Below are 14,545 nucleotides of genomic sequence, written 5' to 3'. Positions count from 1 at the left end.
TAACAATAATGAAAAATGACAGTATTACCACTGTAAAGCAGAAGAAGAAGAAGAAGAAGAAGAAGAAGAAGAAGAAGAAGAAGAAGAAGAAGAAGAAGAAGAAGAAGAAGAAGAAGAAGAAGAAGAAGAAGAAGCGTGTTCCCTTCCTCTGATAGCCTCTTGTGATTTAAAGCATCACCACAACAGTATCCCAAACACGAGAGTGCCGTCCACCTCGCCTGCGCCTCTGGGTGTTGGAGGAATGCAGCGGGTGTGTGGTGGACCCAGGTAGCGAGCAGAGACTGGCTCACGTCGGTACGCCATGCCCCACAGCAGATCAGTGATTGGGAAAGATTTGCTGCGAAAGGACAGACTCCCGATCAGAAGCATGCACAGATCCCCCTCTTTCGGGCTACGCTCAAACAATATTGTCAAAGGAATTATAGTCATATAGTCTCTTTATTAAATGTTGTCTTATTTGTGCAGTGGTTTTGAGAGTGGGGCGACGTCTCTGGTAAAGTAAACATGATATGTGTCAATGAAACATGACATAGTATGGAAGCAGATGACGTTTCCCAGTTTTCCCATCTTGATTGAGTCGAGGACATTTCATCTCTGTCCTTACAGGTTTCTGCTAAGTCTTGTACAAGATTGAGAAGAGCCAATCCAGAGCCAGAACATATTTAACAGGATTTTTTGGTATCACGCTAAAACACCTGGATAGTGGCCCCTTGATGGACTATATCCCAGGGTGTGTATGGCTTATTGTGATATAGCATGCTGTGAACAAGCAGAACAAGAAATCCCGGGTTTAGAGGAAGACATACTATGCAGTATTCTGGGTCATTCTGGTAGTGGTTGAACTCGTTTTTGGGGCTGTTTTCATCAGTTGTGTCCTAAAAAAATTTTTAAAGAGAAGGGTTACAGCCGCCTTTTGGACAGATAAGTGTTCTCTTTTTTTTAATCTTTATTTTTACATTGGGCAACAACTAAATTCTTGTAAAATACATAATCTGCCTCTTTTACATTGTTTCCCATCCCTGTAGAGACAGCAGCAACTGTTCACCTTTCTCTGCTCTCTGCACCTGGGACAGGGGTGACAGCAGGAGGGGGCAGGTCCAGGTCCAGGTCAGGCCAAAGCTGGGGCACCAGCGGGGGGTAGGACCTGACAAGGTGCTGGAAAGGGCAAAAGTAGAACTGCCCTTCTTGTCATTTGTGCTGCATAGAAATGTTGTACTCTCAGTAGTTCCATGCAGTACTCCCTTCACTTGGACACATCATGTGGAAGTTGCTGTAAGTCTGTATATTCTAATTATATTGTTATACGGCTCCTTGTGCACATATAAAAGTAGTGTTTTGAGTTCACCCCAGCTATTGTGCAACCATCATCTCTCCTCTCAGTATCTTGATATGTCTCAGCTGCAGGTGTATGGAAAGTTTCTCTGAAGGTTATGGGCTTACTGTTACAAATGTAGCGAAAGGAAAGCTGATAACAGAACAGTGTTGCATTCATGTTCCATTGAGCAAGAGCTGCAGCAGTTTTGTAACAGCAGAAGAGACAACCCTGTTCTAAATGAATTCTGCTGTCCAGGGGCAGTGGAGCTGGGACACCCAGAGACAGGCCTGTTTTCTGGGCTTGGGTCAGTGTACTCCTGCTCTGAGTGGCAGTGCAGCTTGTTCTAGCTGTTCCCTGGAGTGCTGAGTGACAGCAGAACACAGCAGCCCCTCCACACGTCCTGCACATCCTGAACTACTGCTGGGGCTTGGGCCCTCGGGAGCCCCCTGTGGCAGCAGGCTAAGTACACACACAGAAGAGGTGACATCTGGAACAGTAAAGGCTGCAGCACTTTGTCCTGTGGAGTCAACTGTGAGTATGTGCATCACAGGCCTGTGTAAGCACAGCCAGACAAAAGCACCTCTACAGAACTAAAATATCACATGTGTTGTGTATCAAGTATAAGTCAATAGTGTACATACTATTTACAGTCGTCACAAAGTACTATCCTGGAAATCAATATATACACTGTAGAATATAACATAACTAGTTAGTGCCCTATAATGAATCAGCATTGGATCAGTTTCGGTCTTTTTGTCTTTAAAACAGATAGACAGATTCTTTTTTGTCTCATACGGGTATTTTAATCCCACAGACGTCATGTCAACACCACAACATTCAACACAAGAGGGTGCACAGACAACACAAATTGAACATTAAACAAGGTATGACACATACATTAGTGATGTAACTTGTTGAGAATGGCTGTAGAAACAAAACTCCTGCTGAAACAGGCCAGTTCCTATGAATTGTTATCCACAATGTTTTTCATCATAAGTTTCATCATGAGTTTGAAATCACAATTACTCCAGAACTCTTGAGCCACAACTGAATTAAGTTTCAAACAGCTGTCCTCAGTTTGTGGCAATGCCAAACTCATTTGCTGGTTAGAGCACATGTCTTAACATGTGTTCTAACTAATTTCACAATTGCTTCAATACTTTTACTGCTGCTGCATGGAACATTCATATTTAATAATAATGGCTTCATGGACTCAGGCAGCTTAAGCAAAGTAGAGCGTATGTTTCTCCATATATTGAGGATGCTGTAGGGGGAACTCAGGGATGAATGTGTAATGAGCTCAAAATAACCCAAACCCTTTTTCTCTCTCTTTTCTGTGTCCTCCCTCCGCCCCCCTCCCTGCCTGTCTTTTTTCTCCTCTTTTGGGAAACATGCCTTTCCCAGCTGCACAGCCCCCACAGCGCGAGGCCAGGCCAGGAGCACAGCTGGCCAGACTTGGTGGAGCCAGTCGACAGGCGCATGGAGCGTAGCCCGCCCAGGGCCCGCTTCCTCCGCAAACATGCCCAGGTGTGGGGCCTCTGAGCTGGGCTTCTGATCTCCACCAAACAGCACAGTGTCTGTGTGCAGGGAGGGAGCGTGGGACGAGGGATCAAGAAGGCAAATGGGAGGTGGGGGGCTATAAGAGACGGGGGTGTCCCGGCTGAAGCTGTGTCAACATAGTGCGCTAATGTGAGTAATGTGTGCAAGTATTATGGGCATCTGTGTTTCAGGATCAGGGTCACACCAGGGGGAGACAGTGTGCAACAACAATTACTGCTACATCGGAGCTAAATTGTGTTGGAATGATTGGTCCCTGCCCACAGCAGCCGGTGCCAGCACATGGCAGAGAATGGGCTTGCAATTACTGTGCACTGGCTCGTTTGACAAGGCAACTCAAGACTATTGTTTGTCAGATAATAATGACAACTATAAAACATATTTATATGGTGACAGAGATTGAAATAGGCTAAACTGTGCATGGCTAAGCCATTGTGAATTACCTCAGCTTAGTAAGTCACATGAAACAACTTAGATAGTGTAGTGTAGCACATGATATGTGAGAAGTTTGAAATTGCTGGCACTTGAGTACAGCTCTACCCACTGACATATAACTTATGAATCATTTAAATCATCTCATATATCTGACCGCTGCCTGTGCCTATTAAATAAACCACATATTAAACAATAGAAAGAATGAAGGGCAGTTTCAGAGATACTTTCCCATGAGTATAATTTTTTTCTTGATATCTGTTCTGTTGAGCAGCAGTGGTCTTAAGTCTTAAACAAAAACACATTCTGGCGAAGGCTGTGGAGCACGCCGGACTAACTTTCACATAAATCAGATCATAAATCACAGCTCTAAAGTCCTCCTAACCCATTTCAGGTTGCTGGGTAACAGTGACATTAGCTGGCTAAAGTTTGATATGCACTCCTAGAACTGATGTTGACCTCACAATGACTGCTTGTCATCCAATCCCAGCATTTAGCATATACCCCACTCAAGCACACTCTCTGACTGTTTCCACACGTGAAACCCAGTGAGTAAGAGGTCACATCAGATAAGAGAGGGACAGACTGTCTCAGATAAGCCCTTTGAACAGCTCTCTCTCTCTGCAGCGTCAGGGACAGCCTCCAGCCGCTGCACATGATGACCGCTGGACATGCAGGCGGCTCAGACTGGCCCCTCTGTGGCCTGGCCCTGCTACTAATTAAGTGGGAGAGCCCTGGGTGAGCCCTATGACTGACTGACTCACTGACTGACTGACTGACAGACTGACTTGTCTCTCTGAAGCCCCACAGCACAAACACACAGGAGGGATTGCTCATGCATGCATGTTCACACACCCAAGCTGATGTCTGTGCAGGCCCTAGGGGGAGCTGAGATGGTGGAGGAGGCCCCCTTGTGGTGTTAAACAGAGAGGATCTGCACAGCTCTGTTGGGATGTGCAGTTTGACAAGGCCTGCTCTGTGTGGAAACTGATTTAGACATTGATTTCAAATGACTTTCAAATGCTTCATCACTGATAACCTCCAACAACATCCCAAAAAGCCCAAATACTATTGCGATTTCACTATAATCACCAACATTGTCACTTTTAAAGGCCCTCAGATTTACAAAACGTGACAGAGAAAACTTGCAAGTCCTGTTTAAACTGGGGTCCAAAGTCATTCCTAACTCACCTAACATATTCTAAGCATTCAGATCCTTTGTGGGGATGAGCTGAAACACATTTCACAACTTTGAGGGAGTGAGGCATCATTTGGCTTAATGCTAACAACAACTAGCCTTGTTGCAGCACTTTGCACTTCTGTGGGGTTTGATATTGCTTCAAATAGCCCACAAGACAATGCACTCAGTGGTCTCTTTTTTTGTCTGACAACATAATGCTCCTGCACTTCACCCTAAAACTTTATAGTTAGGAATTTATAGTTGTAACTTGGAACATAATCCCACTATTTTTTATACAGCCATAACAGAAAATAACAATTTTATTTGCCCCAATAAAACGATCACCAACAGAACAGGACTGAGAATTTCTTAAACATTTCAACCTCCATTATACCAACAACAAAGGCTCTGACAGCTGCATGATTTGGACATTGGCATATAGCCCAAATGACTGCTTTTGAAAACTCATAGTAACCAGGGTGAGCACGCACACATACACTGGCATACACCTTTCACTCTCAGATTCCTCCTCTGCGTAAAGCAAAATCATAAATTCCCCTGACAGGCATGACAACAAGACTGTCATTGATTATCACTCACACCCAGACAATTCTCCTCAAACCAATTGCGTGTCAGGGACAATCTGGTGTTGTGGTAATCTGTCCTCAGTAGCTGTTGCACAGTGCAGGGGTCAAAGTGCTGTTAACCTCCGCGGGTCAGACGTGCACCAGATGCTGTCATGCTCTGTTTTGCGGTGTCCCGTTGCTCTGCACCGCTGCGTAGGCTGGGAAACGTCCCCTATCTTTCTGTAAGAGGAACAACATTATTAAGATGTTTGAACAAGCACAAAGCGCACACTACCATATGCAGTCACAGCAGGAGGCCGTGTGAGTGCGGCTGTCTGCGGGATCTCACCGCCAGCCAGCAGCCTGTACATACAACTCTTTAGCCGGATCAGTTGGGATTTGGGTGTGTGCACGTGTGAATAGGTGTGTTTTTTTACTGTAATTGTAGTGTTTATGGTTGGGAGGGGAAATAGCCTGCATGTCTCAGTTCAGCTTTATTGTCAATTCTACACCAGCATCTAAAGCACATACAGTATACAAAAAAATATAAATTGTATTACTCTGAAACCCATGGTTGATAAAAACAATAATGCACAATACCTACAAAGCAAATAAATGTACACAATACGGGAGAGAAGGGGAGGTTCACTGAGTTTATGAGAAGGTCGCAGTACTGCATCTCCCTCAATGCTGTCTACACTAAGAGCTGGGGTCTCGGTCATTGTTGTTAGAACATATCCAGCTTGATATCCGGAGGCGAGTAGTACATGTACTTGAGTAACTTTGTGAAGTAGCATGTTGCCTTGGCCATCTAAACAACGGCCTTTTAAGTACTTCCTCGTGCTGTTCATATTTGTTTAGAGTGCCTGGGTTTGCTGCTTTTTAACTTTTTGAAGTAATTGTACTTCTTAGAGTAGTTTTACCATATTGTACATTTTACTTCTTCTTGAGTGATATTATAATGAATTATATACTAAACTTGAGTAAAAACATAGTAACTCATTCCACAAAAAGCGTCATGTTGACACCAGCAAACTGACTGAGGGGGCATTTGAGTTTCAAAAGGTGCACATAGAGTTTCTAAACATTAAAATACATTGTGATGCCATTAAAACTGAGAGTGCAAACATTTCAAAACGAGGTTGCAATGCACTCTCTTGCACCCCCGTAGATCCGGGCCTGGTTGACACATAAAATAGATGTGTCATGTTTTGTTTCTCATAATTTATGTCACTACTGAATCGTTAACCAGGCAGTTATGCTCAAACAGTTATTCAGTACTTTCCCCTAGTACTTTTTTACTCTTACTTGAGTAATTATTTTTGGTCACTACTTTTTCATCTTGAGAATTATTTAAGTTGTTCTTACTTGAGTCAATATTTACAAAGTACAAAGCTACTCTGCCCACCTCTGTTGATATCCAAAGAGTGTATATGATGGCTTCTACAAGTATGTTTGTGAAGGCTCTCATTCATCCTGGAAGTATTCATCATAGTGAAGCTTAAATCGTGAACTGTGTGCGCACAGAAGTCGCTTCTGTAACTGTGAATAGAAGCGAAATGTTCTCAACTCAACCAAACCCAGTTGATTTAAGCTTCTCTGCGCTTCTAGGACCAGGGATTGTATGACAGTGCTTGTATGGATTGGCCTAGTCGACAGTCTGGCTCCAATATCCCATACATCCCATGTTTACATACAAGAACTTCTACACATTCTAGTATGTATTTGATGTCATACTGACTCTTCAGATGGAGCACTGACAGAGGTTGTCTAGTTTTCAAATTTTACAATCAATATGTCTCACTTTCAGGTGGTGAAGAACTGATTGATTTCATTGCATTTTCAGGAGTTTTGGTCAAAAAGTAACTTCCACTTAAGACTTTCATTCTCTATGTTAAACTGTAGGCTCCATGGAATGTGGTGATGTCTCGTGAACTCAGCCTAGTATTGTTGGTCAGAATGGAAAATAGCCCGCTCACCTGTTCACACATAGAACAACAGGGTCGTTACAATAGAATACCCACTGTCTTGACCTCCACATTTTTGCCCTGCACTCACCTGTTTGCTCCGAGGATGTAAGCATAGCCCGATCATCTCCAGCATTGCTCACAGCGATGTTCCGCGCTACCTGTTTGAACAGCTGAGGGAAGCGTTGACTTTAGCACTTTGCACAACAGTTCTGGATTGGTTGGGAAACACACACACACAGAATAGCCTCCCTATGCACCTGCGCTTGTATCACTGTAAAGGCGCTGAAGGAATATTTACTACGTCCTGCCAATAATGTGGCCTGTTCTGTTCAAATGTAACACACTGGCTTTGGTACCTGTTTGATATGCAAAATGACATGGACTTCAGTGCATTGTCATTTCATCACTGTGTTCTTACTGTATATAGAGACCCAATGTGGTGTGGTGTAAAAGTAAGAATGGTTTCAGGACTTCTTCTTGAAAACCCCTCTTTAAGTGATTATTGCCCACAGGGTAATCATCCATACTTCCAAGTGTTTGTCTTAACATGTGCAACATTATCCTGTTTTTATTTTTATTCTCTCTAGATAATAGAGCTGGCTCCAAAAACTCAGTCAGATTGCTAGCATGAACGAGCTTCAGCTAGCCTGCGCTGAACGCCATGGGGGAAGCCATGTACCCTGAGTGGATTCTTCAGTTTTATAGTTTTTATTCTTTATACTGTATTATCATAAGTTGTATGTTTCATATTGCACGATTACACAGAAGAAAATTCTTAGTTTGTGAAGGTGCTGTCAATGACAATACACCAATCCTGATTCTGGTTCATAATTATTACTAAATTCAACTTACTTATGAAGAAACTCTTTGCAACAGTACGTTTCTAATTCAAGGAAGTGTTCCAATATCATCAGCAAGTAAACTGTCTTCTAAGAACAATTGGTTGGGCAAGTTTTACACTGATGCCCTGTTTAACAAGAATAGTCCCATTGAAATTTAGAACCTGTTTTTCAAGGGAAACCCTATTATATGTTTTTATTAGAAGAGGAAACCTACGCACAACAATGGAGAACGTGCAAATTCCACGTAGAAAGGCCCCACCCAGTCTGGGACTTGAACCCATGACCTTCTTGCTGGACCTTCTATGCCACCTCGTCAATAATCCAAGTTTGGGGGAAAATACACTTGATGACCCCATGTAGAATTTTCTAGCTTTCTTTTGGTATGGATTTGGCTGTTGGCTTTTTTTTTTATGTAACTCACTGTGTGATGGACTACAATAAGAAATCTGGTTTTAAGTGCATGTTTGTGGCTCACATTGCTTACTATATATGGGCTGAACCTCCTTGTCCAACATCTAATTATGTGTTGAATGCTGATGGGAAAGCATTACACACTCGCTCACATCCAGCAAGAATCTGTAATTGTGAGATATGTGGATGTTGGAGAATTATGGGAGGCTGTGTGCTATTGAAGGAATGCCCTGGTGCCAGTCTGACTAGGGAGCGGAGCAGCAGACAAGCTGTGGTGGGACTGAATGAAGAGGGTTGGCGGCATTTACAACACCAAGCTGGTTTGTATCTAAATGCGCGAGAGGCCACAGTGCAACAACAAAGAAAACTGACAATAAAAACGCTGACAAAAATAAACATACGGTTTAATCAATGTCCATATCCAGGTTTTAAATCTACCTTCTTGAATCAAAACCCACAGGAATACGTCCTTTGGAAACTTTGAACATGCAGCCTTATATTTTCAACATTATGCTGGGATCCTCATTACTTTTCAGGGATTGCAGATACTGGTTCTTTGCCGACAGCTGATGCTAACTCATATTTTCGATACACTCACCTATATAATCTCCCATTCGCATGATTAAATGTTGAGCACTAACGTAATAATCTTCTAAACAGAGCATTTCAGTTGTAAAAACCTCAGTAAACTCAGTCCACTCCTTGTCTCACATGGGAACCAGGGAGGCTCCTCCAGATGTGAGGCGGCCCAGTGGGCTGTGGGCGCCCGTCTGTCGCTGGCCGGCCTGTCGAGGGGGTCCGGGCGGAGGGGCTTGTGGCTGTGGAGTAGCCTGAGGCCTGGCTGGGCTGATTTACAGGCGCTGTGGGGACATGTGCTGAAGATACTCCCCGAGCAGCCTGGTGGGGGCCTATAGCCACAGTGCTGCTGCCTGCACATCTGGAGTCTAGACTGAGTGGCTCTGCTCGGAGCCTTCCACAGCCACAGCCATGGCTCTGCCTCAGCTGCTGCTCCCTCCCTATCATCTACTGTTTGTGTAGCTGCCGGGCTCCTCTGAAACCTAAGATACACACCTCTCACTTCTCCCCTTTCTCCCATGTACTTTTCTCATCTCACTCTGTGGCCCATAAACAAACTGATGACAGACAAAATAGTTTTTCACACAACAGCTCCGCACTCATGTTCACAGAGGATTCACACAATTGGAACTTTTATCCTTCCATTTGCGTCTGAGCAATGATCATAGCTCGGGTTTTTGGTTTTAAATAATTTCCCTTTCACTTTTGATGGGCCAAATAAAGGTCACAATCTAAGCACAAAGAAGCTATTCAGGAGTGACAGTGGAGGTTAAAAAAGCACTCTACAAACGTGACCATATATTATTTTTTTTCTGCCTTATTTAAAAGTTATTATCTGAGGATAAAGTTGAAGAAAAACACACGTCACTGGGCACATATGGAAGAAATGATTGTTATTCCACTCCCCCTGAAATCCGCAGCTCTAAGTGTTCACAGGGGGACCCTCCACTGATCTTTCATGGAATCGTGGATCAAGCTGCTGAGCCATGGAGCGGTCAGGTAAACACATTGGTCCTGACATACATAATAAACAGCAGTAGGAAAGACAGCAGGCTCACTTATCACACACATTTGGCTCCTGTTGGGCCAATGTCAAGACAAATGTTCACTGTTCTGTTGAAACAGTTGTCGACCAGTATTTTCGTTGTGGAGAATAGACAATCGAATCTAGTATGTCCTTCTCAGTCCCGTCCCTGTATGCTCATCCCGTAAGAGCATGTCCCCGGGGTCTGTTACCTTTGTGTGGGGGAATGATACATGTAAACAGAGACATCTGTGTAATCTCTCATTACAGAGAAATGATTGATGAAGCTCTCGGCAAGGGGAGGTTCTGGGTGGGGGGGATCTTGTTATATTGGGAAATATATACTTTCACAATATAGGAATAAGGACAAGCTAACTACATGTGAGCAGAAATGGACATGCCCTGTATGGAATTTAAATGAACATCCAGTGACTAAAAGCCTCTACACTGAATAAAACTTCACATTATGTTGTTACACTACTCAATTTTGATTTGGATTATGTTAATTTGATACTCAGAGGTATTACCAATTGGGATTTTCCATTTCTTTTTATACGCCTTTTTATGAATAGGAATTTATTCTTACATGTTGTTTTGTTCATTTTTTGAGTCCACATTGAGGTTTCCCTATTGCAACTGCAAAAGTCCATAGTAACGCTGAAACAGTGGAAAGGGGCAGTACTTTGTGTCAGTGGATCCACTGACTAATTTACTGCGGCGAACTAACACCACTCTCTCTTTTCCACATCTTGAGTTCCCACCCCAAATAATAAACTTTTCTTTACAGCCATGTTCACCATACTGCATCAACAATATACCGTTCACCGTGAGCTGTGTGTGGTGCTAAACAGGTCATAAAAATGAGCTACTTGATACTCTCCAACAAGGAGCTAACCTGCCCGCCTGGCTGTCGCCTGCCTCGCCCTGCTCTCAAATGGAACAAATTATCCAAGTGCCAATAGAACAAGGTATTATTTAGGATTGAAGGAAGAAGAGCGGACTAAAGCAAGGATCATGTTGGCCTTTACTGGAAGCGATTACAGTAAACACAGTGTCCAGAGCTTAGATGATGGGAGCAGAAAGACAAAAAGATGTTAAATGTATTAGGAATATTCACATTTACGTAAAGATTTATTCTGATTTTGGTTCATTTGGGCTTCAGCGTCTCAGCTTTTCTTTCCACAAACGGTTTCTTTACACATTATTTGGGATGCCAAGAAAATTGTATTCAACGATTGCCTATAAAATTCAGTGTCCTTTTCTGTGTTCAGACTTTACCATTGCATTGCACGACAAGACTGAACGACAACAGAAATCACTCTCTGTATTTTCCACAGACTTCTTTTTGGATGGCAACATAATATGCCAAGGCTCCCAGATGCAGCAAATATCGCAAAAACAAATAAATAGATAAATAAATGCAAGGAACTATGAAAAAGCCTTTTCTTAGCCAATAAACATTCAACATATAAAGTAAAAATTGTTTCTGGCAAAAGAACAATACAATTTATATTCTCCCAATGAGACTAAAGCTCTTGTCCAAAAGTACCAACAAAGTATCTGAGTAAAGAATTAGTCTGGCATCATTGCACAAATGTCTTACAGTAAGCTATTGATGTGTGATTCATTTGGCTTGCAGTCCACTGTCAACAGGCCAGGCCAGTGTCCCACAGGGATAGTCTCCACATCAGGCTACACTCGTCCTGGGCTGCTATTATCTGGTTAGGCAAACAGAGCCTTATTCAGCAGCTTACAAGCAGTGACGATAAACTCAGGTTCAAAGACTAGCATTTACAAGCACAATAATGTACAGATGATGCTGTGATAATGGGTGGTCAGTATCAGGAAGATAAGTACAAGTGTTTATTTAGGCTTGAGACCTGATGATTTTTGTTTATACCACTCATTTGGGAGCCCAATGTAGGACACCAAAAATCAATAACAACCGTCCTCTGCAAATGATTTCAATGCAAAGCAGTCTATACTAAGAGTGATGGTACCCATGGGAGTACACAAGATCTATACCCCATTGTACTGATATCCTATGTGCTATGTCATCCAAGAGAACTCAAGGGAATATTTCACAATCTTCCTTTTTTATTTTAAATCATCCAGCAAGCTGAAAAAATGAACCTGTATCGATGACATTTGTTGTGATGACACAGAAGCTGCTCAGCTCTACTTTAGCCATAAAACATAGCGAATCTCTCCTGAAGTTTTTCTTGGATTGAACATGGTGAAACTCAAAGTCCTCTGTCAGCAGCCGTGCCCTGTCAGGTGGAAGCGGAGCAGAACAGCGCTAATAACATCTGACATGTGACACAGTCTATTGTTAGTGCTGCTGTCATCTACTCATCTGGATCACATCAAAATAAAGAGCCTTGTTCCTGAAGATGTTTGGCTTGGTGCGGTGCGTGTGCTGATCTTGTGCCCGACTGAGCCGTCAGCCCGTGGAGTGCTTTACTGCGCATCAGCTGCTGTTGTAAACTGCTCAAGTGAGTTAACCTGGATTGTAACAAACAGCCTTAAGAGGGTTTTTACAGCTGTGTTATGACATCCTTAGTGCTCCACTGTCTGCAGGTGGCACTTAGCCTTGCATTCAACTCCCGGATAACGTGATATGTCTTTCTCTTTTCCTTGTGCTCTATGAGTCATCTCACCCTGGGTAGCCCGATTCAACACATGGAAAGCTATCCATTGCAGTGTGTCATCTGTCATTCACCTGTTGTTGTTGATCTCCTTTTGTCCAGCATGTGCACACACACACACCGTAATTCTTGTAATAACGGCTCAGATGGAAAACGCAGAAGCAGTTCACGGTATTTAAACAGATTATGGGGCTTTTCTTTCTTGGGTGTAGGTTGATTTAATCGCTGTGCACTCTATCATCACCTCCAGGGAAAAGAGAGAAGCTGTCATTTGGGAGCTTACATTGTTCTGCTAACTAAAAATAGGCTTGTAAAAGTAAGGCATGCAGAGGCAGCATAGCTTTCACTCCACAATAAAAAGTTGTTTCAAACTCTTGGTGTTGACTCAGAGTGAAGTGATTTGCTGGGTTTTAGTGAACTCCTTTCTGTCACTCTCCCATGGCTCTTGGATGGGTTTATGTAATCTTAGTACATTGCCCTGAGCTCTCGCGCCTCCCTCTCTCGAGCCCCGAGGGCAATAGATGTCAGATGCTGCTGTCATGTCTCATTTACACCTATTGCCTTACAGCTGGAATGGATAAAAGCTGTTTGTGATACTAATATTTCCCCGCAGAGCTTCACTGGGATTTATCAAACAGAATAGTCAGTTTTATGACCTTTGTGTTGTTACAATGGGAACACAACACAATTTATAGATTTTCTTCCAATCATTTGCCTGTATTGTGAATGCCTGTAGTCAAGAGGTCAAAGAAAACAATCCTAGCTTTAACACCAACACTGACTGAACAAAGAGACGCACAAGGTTTAGCTATCAGAAGCCTACACTGCATCCACCATGAGCTACTGTGTAACAAAATGTCCCTTGTTGTGTGGGTTAAATAAAATGTGTCTAATGTCTGACAGCTTAAGTTGGCCTACAGAAGGAACTACTATAACAGTTAAAAGGTGAAGGAAGAGGGCACTAGATTCGTCAGCTGGTATATTCTTCAGAATAATCTTTAAAACATAAATAAATAAATCTTTTCACAGTCTGAGCAAAGCAAGAGACTGGTCTCTGTGGGATAGGCCTGTGCTGCTCTGAAGGAGTCACAGCAGAGTCACATCAGTAAAACGTTTGCGTGTAACTGGCGCCATCTTGTGTTTGGACTTGTTAATAACACTGGTGGCTACTAATAATGTCTTTGGATCTAATATACTTAAGTCATATTGAATTTGAACAATTTAACGCTTTATTTAAACCTAGATATTAGGTTAGGCGTTTTGGATAACTAAGTATTTAGATTAGGGCGAGTTCACACGGTGGTCGAGATGTCTCATTATTTTGATTAGCTTACGTTAGAAAAAGTGAGACGTACATTTTCAGATTGAGTATGTAGCCTTTTTGTAAGTGTAGTGTTTTGTTTGTTAGCCTTTTCTTTTCTGCTTTAAAGACTTGATCGTTGTAGGATTACTTCCTGTTCTACAATGAGTTATAATCTTACTAATTTACCTCGTCAAGGCGCAAGGTGAGCAGTGTTTGCTAGCTTGATGAATTATAAATGATAATGTCCTGAAAAAGCCTACCCTAATGTCTGTAGAAAGCTTTGGCAGCCTGAGATGCCTCCAGTTTGCCCCAAGACACGATGAGCTGAGGAGACAGACAGATCTACAGACAGGCGAGTTGACACAAAATACTCCCCCCGTTTCTCCCAGGCCTCTTTGTGTCTATCTCTCGTACACAGGTTCTGGCACTGACTCACTTCTCCAGGGTATGACTTGGATATATGTGAAAGTGCAGATGAGACAGTATGGCCTCAGTGAATTTACTGAGGACATTCCCAGCAGTTGCAAATTGTGTTGTCTTCTTTTTACAGGAATCATGTGACAAGTGTTGCAGTGGTCAGACCTGCCGGGCCATGAAACTGAAGAGGAAGCAGAGGTGAGGAAGGTACAGGACACGTGGGTTAATGATCAGAATCAGATCTGGTTTCATCAGAATGCAAATACATTGGCACTGTGGGTGTAAATGCTGTGCTGTTACGAAT

Source organism: Gobius niger, assembly GCF_951799975.1.
Source record: "Gobius niger genome assembly, chromosome: 20".
In the NCBI taxonomy this organism is placed as follows: Eukaryota; Metazoa; Chordata; class Actinopteri; order Gobiiformes; family Gobiidae; genus Gobius; species Gobius niger.
This window is presented reverse-complemented; position numbering follows the sequence as displayed.